The sequence below is a fragment of the Podarcis liolepis genome (assembly GCF_965112155.1).
Source record: "Podarcis liolepis genome assembly, chromosome: 2".
NCBI classification, from domain to species: domain Eukaryota; kingdom Metazoa; phylum Chordata; class Lepidosauria; order Squamata; family Lacertidae; genus Podarcis; species Podarcis liolepis.
In genome coordinates this window covers 83,382,614-83,391,720 of record NC_139555.1, presented here as the reverse complement: position 1 = coordinate 83,391,720, position 9,107 = coordinate 83,382,614, and positions in this window count along the sequence as shown.

The window sequence follows — 9,107 nt, the reverse complement described above, 5'->3', positions numbered from 1 at the left end:
AATTTGTTCAGAGTTGTTAGGCATCTCTGCCTGTTCCCAACTTGGGTCTTCTGGCCAAAGATATTTTACAATCAAGACCTCAGAAAGAAGCTACAGAAACACACTTTTTGTCATTGACTGACTCCAATCTTGTAGGTGGGTGCATGCACACGGGCGCGCGCACACACACACACACACACACACACACACACGTCATATTACTTCTTTGAAGTTAGAGAAATGTAAAATTGTTGATTTAGGTGGAACTCCAAAGGTTACCAAAATAAAAACCTAGCACTGAGACAGTGAGTACTCAACTCTCCCCTCAGATCAGATCCAAGAAGAATGTGCCTTAAGGTTTTTTCAGTTTTTCCAATTTTAAGTTCAGTTCAGAGGGAGCAGTTTAACCCTCAAGAAATTTCATCAGCGTTCTAATACATACGTTTTTATAAATAAGCTTGCCTAACATAAGCAATTTCACTTGATGTAGTGCATTTTTGAGTGATATTTTCACTAGCATACACATTTGTACACACACACACACACCGGAATATGCCTTTTCATGCTTTCATGCACATTACTTGGTTGGAGAACTTTGCTGCAAAATTCAGAGAACTTCAAATATTCAACAATGGCAGTGTTTCTGTTAGCCTATGGTTCCAAGGAGTGTGAATTACTGAATATTCACCTTACATACAAACTTAATCGAGTATTCTCCCTCATCCTTAATCAAACCCAAATTCTCAGTCTGGATGAACTGAGACCATGCAAGTAGGTTGGAAAATGATGCTTTACATTTGCCTTTCTAGATTATTGCAGTTTTGAAGATGGGCCAGTAGGATGAATGTTGTAATGCTAGACTAAATTTTATTTCACAGCTTGATCTTGCTTGGGTGCTCAGGATCTAATTTCTTCCCGTATTACGGTGACAGGGAAAATTATCCTCAAGTCAGACTGATTAATGACTTGGGTGGCTTTTTGTCCTTTTCTCTCTCTTATGGAACCATCTGTTTTATCTTCACTCAAATTGTTTGTCTTTGCACACCATGCACAAAGTGATGTCCTTTGTTGGATCAATTAATGTGCTGCATGTTGGAAGTGAGATACAAGTAACCCAGGGCTGTTCTCCAAGATCACAGTGAAAGGTAGCATTACATGGCAGGCTGATATGAACCTAGAAAAAGGATTGTCCTTAAAAGCAAAGCAGCAAAACGGGTGAGAACTGAAGAGGAGGAACACACCTTTGTTTAGATCTGTAATCATGTACAGCCAGTTTTCCCACCACCCTCTTTGCATATTGCAGAACACCAGTGGGAGTGGAAGATAGCTGGTTGGTACATTTACCCTTTTCATTCATTCATTGCATTTGTATATCACCTTTTTCTCCAAGGAGCTAAAGGTGGCACGCATGGTTCTCTCTCACCTCATTTAACCCCCAGAACAACCCTGTGAGGGGGGTTAAGTTGAAATTACTTGCCCAGGGTCACTCAGTGAGCTGCATGGCCAAATGGGACTCGCAGGTCCCAGCCCAACACTCTTAACCAGTACACCACACTGGCTCTCCATTTTGTTTTTTGGGTTTTTTATCATATTTTATTGAGTTTTCCATATTTCATTTCATTACATTACACATATCTACAGCTTACATTATTACTCAAAAAGAGCATCGACCTCCTTCCCTCCCTCTTTTCTGTCATCCCTATAACTATAAAGTATCTATCGCATTTCAATAGTCACTTCTTTACCTTATATCAACTTTTAGAATCACCCTCTAGCTTGTAAATTAGATCCTTAATTCCACATTACCAAACATTTCATGTTAAAGCTACAAACGATTTCAAATGTTTACAATTTTCTTTCAAATAATAAATAAATTTGCTCCAGTCCTTTTGAAGCCTTTCATCAGGTCGATTCCTGATTTTCCCCGTCAACTTCGCCAGTTCCATGAATTCTACCATCTTTATCTTCCAATCACCCAGGGTGGGGAGTTCTTGCTGCTTCCATCTTTGAGCCAGGAGGATTCTTGCAGCCTTTGTGGCATACATAAACAAATTTACATATTTTTTTGTGAATTTCCTCGCCAATTAACCCCAATAAAAATGCCTCTGGTTTTTTGCTAAAATTATATTTTAATACCTTTTTTAATTCGTTGTAGATAATATCCCAGAAGGCCTTAACCTTAGTGCAGAACCACCAACTGGCTCCCCATTTTGATGTTCCAGCACTCACTACCATGAACCACAGAGCCCATGGTGCTTCCATGTTCAACCACACGGGCCAGCAGTAGAAGGATCAGCATGGAGATATAGTGAAAGCAATCCTAAAATGGGCAGGAATTGGAGTGAAAAGGGAATGTGGCATCTCCTATTTTAAAATTTGATGGATGGTAGGACTTACATTTTCTTGGAAGTGTAGCCCACCAGTGCTGGGCAGCTGGGGTGAAAAATTCAATTGGTGAGAGTTTTATTTGGATACGGCCCATAGGGTTGCATCCAACTTGGTGCACAATGAAGCGCAATGGAAGTTCCTCTTTCTCTCTCTTCCCTGTGCCCCCAAAATGTGATAATGTTCCATCCCTCACCCTCTGGAGCAGATTTTGCAGCTGAATAGGAGGGCTGTAGTGGAAAGGGAAAAGACGTTCTGTTGTGCAAGCGGAAATCTGTTGCAGAACCTCAGCATTACTTAATTTTGCCCCAAAGGAGGAATATTTGAACTAGCCAATGATATATCAGAGAGAGAGGAGAAATGTATTTTTTGTGCAGGCAAACAGCCAGATAGTAATGCAACAATGCCCTACTTGTTCTCTTACTTTCGTCAGCCAGCCATATTCCTCTACATACTATAGATCAGGGCTCTAATGTGATTTCTTATGAGAGAAATATGGAGATATCGAATAACTGCTTTGTTAACAAAGAGGTTTCACCCTCCCCAGACATCTCTCTACTGCAGATTTTTGAAATGCCATGGGAAATGTTTGTTAATGACTATGAGTATTCTGTTTTTCCACCCTTCCCTCTGCTTTCTTCCCTACAAAAAACAAAATTATTCAACTTCCATTTATATACTTTGGCCTTTGGTCCGGCTGTTGGGACAAAAATATATGAAAGCTGACACAGTGACTCTAAACATGGCAGTCTCCCGAAATCAGTGCTCTTTAACATTTAGTAGTTGGGGAATGCAAACAAGACACTGTTTTTAAAAGGAACATGAACTGGCACATGGAGACAATTATCCCATAGGGAGGATGCGCTCAAGCTAGGACGCTCAAGCAATGGAAGAAGTTGATGGGGAAACAAAACAGGAATAGACAATTCCATAACCTCCCCTTGTCTCAATCCCCCAAGACTGAAGACAGAATTATGATAAATATAGAACATGCTGACTGGCTCACACCAGACCAGATAGGTTTCAATTACATGTTCTTGCACAAGAACTACCATGATCTCCAGACCTGATGCAGCGATTCTCAAAATGTGGGGTTGGCCTCCCTTAGGAAAGGCACATTACAGGAAAAATAGGATTCTGAGACAGGGAAAGGACTCGGTAGTTAGGGCACATGTTCTGCATGAATCATAAAATTATAGAATTGCAAAGTTTGAGAAACTTGACAAGACATGCAGGATTTCTTAGAGGCTATCAGAAAGAAGCTATATGCATATCACTCAAGAAACCACAATCCAATGAAAACGGGTGTAGTGAGCTCCCAAATCTTACTGTAGGCACAAATTTACTAGGAGTCATAGGTATGCCATCAGTTTCTCAGCCTCTGTCTTCTCTCCACCGCCACCAATTGGCAATAAGGAGATAATTATAGGTCTGTTGTACAAATAATGGAGATATTATGTGTGCTGTAACTTTATATGTGCTGTACATGCAGGTCCTGCTTACTAAACACAATCCATTCCCACAATCATTTGGTAGACAAGTGTTTGCATAACGAGCCCACGGTGTCCATTGATTTCTATGGGAACATTCCTAACAGCACTCCTTGCTCCACGAGTCGGTCCAATTCCTCGTCTATACGGGGTTTCAAGGCGAACGGGACCCGGCGGGCCTTGAGCCTGACCGGTCGTACTGCGGGGTCAAGCTGTAGCGCAATGGGGGGGGCCGTATACTGTCCCAATTTCCCGTCGAAAACCCCTGGAAATTCCTTGCATATGGTGTCCACGTCCACTTGTAAGCTAGTGTGGTTCACCCCGGTGACAGCTAGCCCCAGTGGTCCAAACCATGCCAATCCCAGTAAGCTAATGTAGGGGCCCTTGACCACAAGCAAGTCCAGTTGCCGCGTCCGCCCTCGGTATTGCACCCTGAAGGTCCCCACCCCCATTGTGGGGACCTTACGTTTCTGGAAGTCCCGTAGGGTGAATGGGGCCGGCCTGAGTTTGGGACCCCCAGTAGGACACAGTTTCCTTAAGGTCTTTGCCGAGATTATGGATAGAGTTGAACCCGTGTCAAGCTCCATGCGGCATGGGGCCCCCTCTATCTGTACCTCTACATAAATTTTCTCTACGTTGGGGTGGGGCAACTGGTATACCTGGCAGTCCGTGAGCTCTGTCGAGTTGCCTTGGTGCGTTGGGCCCCGGGACCTGGGGCTCTTGGGTTGGTCATCTGATGCCTGGTGTCGGGTGGGCCAAGCCCGACACACCCGGGCGATGTGTCCCGATTTTCTGCACTGCCTGCACTCTGCGTTGCGGAAACGGCAGGTCCTCCTCTCGTGACTCTCCCCGCAGCTTGCGCAGTTTCCTCCTTCTCGTCGAGGCAGCTGTGGTCTGTGCGCTGCTTGAGTGCGCTGCTGTACTCGGTGCACCTCCTCCCTGTCGGATCCTGAGTCGTCGGTGAGGTCTTTGTGGTGGACCCTCGGTTGGGATGGCAGGCTCGGCCGTGCCTCTTGCGTCGACCTCTCGGCAGCTTCCATTGCCAGGGCCTCCTCCAGAGCGACCTGGAACGTTAGGTCCTTCTTGGCGTAGAGGCGTCGTTGCAGCTTCTCATCCTTCAGGCCACCGACGAGGCGGTCACGAAGCATGTTCTCCAGCTCTGAGAAGTTGCAGAACCGGGCGGCTTGGCGGAGAGAGGTCACAAACCCAGTTATGGTTTCCCCAGGGGCTTGTCACTTTGCGTAGAAGGCATTTCGACGAGCCACCACTGAGGGCTGCGGCGAAAAGTGCCCCTTCAGCTGTTCCATTATTGTTTTGTATGGAACAGTAGCGACGTCTTCAGGCGCAAGGAGAGCCCGGGCGATTTCAAACGTCTCCTCCCCGCAGACGCTGAAGAATATCCCCTCTTCTTGGCGTCTTCTTCGTCTGTGACCCCTTTGGCTTCTAGGAGGAAGGTGAAACGGGAGGCGTACGCTTCCCAGTCTCCAGATGCTGGGTTGAATGGCGAGAAGCTGCTGTTGGCTGCCATTCTGAGTTCCTTGTGTCCCGGAGCTGAAGCCTGGATACACGGTGTGAGGCAGCGGTGCGGCAGGTGGCGGTGCTGCGGTGCTGTGTGTGGCAGTCAGCTCAGCGGGATCCCACCTTCGTCGCCAGTGAAATATACTCAGAGTCGCAAAGTGATTTCATGCTCTTTATTCAGCTCATAGTGGTGAGGAGGAATGAATGCAAGTCCCCTCACAGTATCTGCTTATATACAATATTTACACAATGGGCTGCACGTGATTGGCTAATTCCGGAATTCTACTGTAAGCCAATCAGGTTGTGGATTCACTTCTATCTGGAGCAGGATTGGGTGGTTCCTGCCAACCAATCATACTGCTGCATTGTTCTAGGACCAATCAGACTGCTGCATTCTGAATCCTATTGTTCTAGGACTAATCAGACTGCTGCAATTTGGATCCTATTGTTCTAGGACCAATCAGACTGCTTCAGTTTGGATCCTATTCAACTCAGTACATAACAGGATTGCTCCAATCTCCCCACCCCCACTTTCCCCTCTAATGGTTTCTTCCTGAAATGTCTACAGCCAACCAACAAAGAGAGACAAAGGGGGGAACTTATTTTTCCAATAGCTCCTGCTGTCTGTTTCACCCAATCTTCCCCTCCCTGAATGGCTTCTGCCCCAAAATGGCTGCCGCCGACCAGCAAAGCGGAAACAAGCAAGAAATTAAGGAAGTGGGCCAACTGTCTGTTTGGATATCAGAATCAGAACCTGGAGTGTATAGTAGAATTTGGGGATAATTATGTTTGGATAAGTGACCTTTCGCATAGCAAGCATGCAGATAGCAGGACCTGCTTGCATATAAAATATTGTCATAATCACTGCCACCTCATTTCTTACACAGCCTTCACCAGTACGTCCCATTACAACAATTTAAAGTTCAGTATTAAAAAAAACAGTTAAATGACAGTCATAGGACTAGGGTGGGTCCTGAAAACACACATTTCAGGTGTCAAAGGTCAGGGTAAGAGGTACAGTGGTGCCTCGCAAGACGAAAAGAATCCGTTCTGTGATTCTCTTCGTCTAGCGGTTTTTTCGTCTTGCGAAGCAAGCCCATTGACGGATTAGCGGATTAGCGCTATTAGCGGCTTTTAGCGGCTTATCAGCTTATCGGGTCAGCTGATAAGTGGCTTAGCGGCTTAGAAAAAGGGGGGGAAGGGAAAAAAACCCGCAGGAACTCGCAAGGCATTGTCGTCTTGCGAAGCAAGCCCATAGGAGATTCGTTTTGCGAAGCACCTCCAAAACGGAAAACACTTTCGTCTAGCGAGTTTTCCGTCTTGCGAGGCATTCGTCTTGCGGGGCACCACTGTATTTCATGATGAATCATGCTGTGATATACTAGAAGGACTGATCACACCACTAGGTGGAGTGAGTTTGTTGCCCAGGCAGCTGGTTTTGGATGCAATGGTAGCAAATTGTGATTTCATTTATTACTGCTGTAGTTTTATTACTGGGAAGAGACCCTGTGGCATTTTCTGCCAAAAATAATTGGACCATCCTTGGGTACTATGCACCATGAATTTGAGGGAAAGGGCAGTACTTACTGTTCCCCTTCTGTGTGTCAGGGCAGCAAAGGCTGTGTTGCAATCAAAATACATATTTGCTTCAGATGGGATGTTGCCTGCTTCCAGTGGAAATGCAACCAAGCAAGAACTCAATCATTCCCTGTTCTATTGGTCTAGGACAAGAGACTTATTTTGTTCTCATATTTCAGCAGGGGGTAGCTTTTAAATTTGCCGGTGGCTTCTCTACCCTAAAGAATTGTGCTGTAACCCACCGTGTGATCTTCAGTATATAAATTTAATAAACAATGTTGTTGTTTAGTCGTTTAGTCGTGTCCAACTCTTTGTGACCCCATGGACCAGAGCACGCTTCCCGCAGTTTGGTCAAACTCATGCTGGTAGCTTCGAGAACACTGTCCAACCATCTCATCCTCTGTCGTCCCCTTCTCCTTGTGCCCTCAATCTTTCCCAACATCAGGGTCTTTTCCAGGGAGTATTCTCTTCTTATGAGGTGGCCAAAGTACTGGAGCCTCAGCTTCAGGATCTATCCTTCCAGTGAGCACTCGGGGCTGATTTCCTTAAGAATGGATAGGTTTGATCTTCTTGCTTCTTTGAGTTATTCAAGCTCCTTTGCCACGACAAGGCAGTGATCCATGAAGGAGTAATACACAATGATAATAAATTAATAAATAGGCCAACCACCACTATATCCTTTGGTCAAAGCCCTTCCTGAAACTTTAGAAGGGCATTGTGGGGAGAAAACTTAAATGAATTTGAAAATCTTATCTTATTTCCTTGCAGCTCTCAAAAGCAGGAGCATTTCTACATTTTGTTTTATATATATTTTTGTATCACATTTTCCCCACCAGGGGGAGCATGAAGTCCTTGCTGTTGAAAACAAGGCAATGATTCAGATATAAAGCATTTGATTTATTTTTCTGACAAAAATTCAGGAATATTTGTTTGGTCTGCGTTTTGTTTACTTCAGGTTCCCCTGAGATTTATTTTCAAGCTCTACAAGTGTGTGTGCGCGCACGCACACACACACACACACACATACATATACATGGATAAAACCACGCTTTTACAAGCCCAGTTGTCCTCTGAAGCCTCGCTGGCCAAGCCCAAGATGACAGCCATGTTTTCATTAGAACAATCCTAGTTGAGCAAATACAGAGCTCAGATAGGAAAAACTGAGGGCTCAGTACTTCTGACTCAGGACAAACTCCCATTTTCTCTAGTGAAGTCATTTCCTTGTGACTCGTCTGGGAATATCCACAGATAATGGTTTACAGAATTTTGTGTGTGTCAACAATGAAATTATTCCTCTAAAATGGCTTCATTCCACTCCCAAGAAGCCAGAAATGCACAACCGCACCTCTCTTTCCATCAAAAAGCTATCAACTCTTGGTCCCCACAGTGAAATACATTCACATTTTAAAATAAACAAGTGCGGTTGATGTGGCTCCCGTTTGTCTTCCGTGGGGTTTCTCTGCTTGTTTGCCATGGTCTCATTTCTTTGTTTATTCACTCAAATCAATGTTTGGGATTGTTTATATATTTTCGACTACGTTGCATTGTGTGGAAAAGCTCCTTGTTTGTTCTGTCTGCCCTTGACTTCACCGGCTAACTGGAAAATAAATAACTGTCCATTTGTAGCTGGGTTTGGTGGGCAGACTAATGTAACTACACAATGTGAAAAAGATTTGAGGCATTCATAAATCAAAGGAAGGAAGGAAGGAAGGAAGGAAGGAAGGAAGGAAGGAAGGAAGGAAGGAAGGAAGGAAGGAAGGAAGGAATCCTAACATAAGCTTTGCTATGTTTTCATCATACCACCAAGCTATGGGTCATATTCACTCAGTGTAAACCAACTGAAATGAATGACCATGGCTAACTTAAGTCCATTCATTTCAGCGAGTCTACTTTGAGTAGACATTTGTTGACTACAATCCTATAATTCCCGTGATTCTTCAGGGTAAGCCAAATTGGCCTATAAAAGAGATACATTTAAAGTTTTGGTATGACCTCATTGTCCATCTTTGCAGAGAAAAGCATTATATTCAGATGTCAATTATTTTAGCAATGAACAACCCACTGTGGAAGTGCAACTCACTGTGTTTGTATTTCTAAACAATCATATCTTCTGGATCAAGCTCAGGGGAAACTAAGATGGAATCTACACACATATAA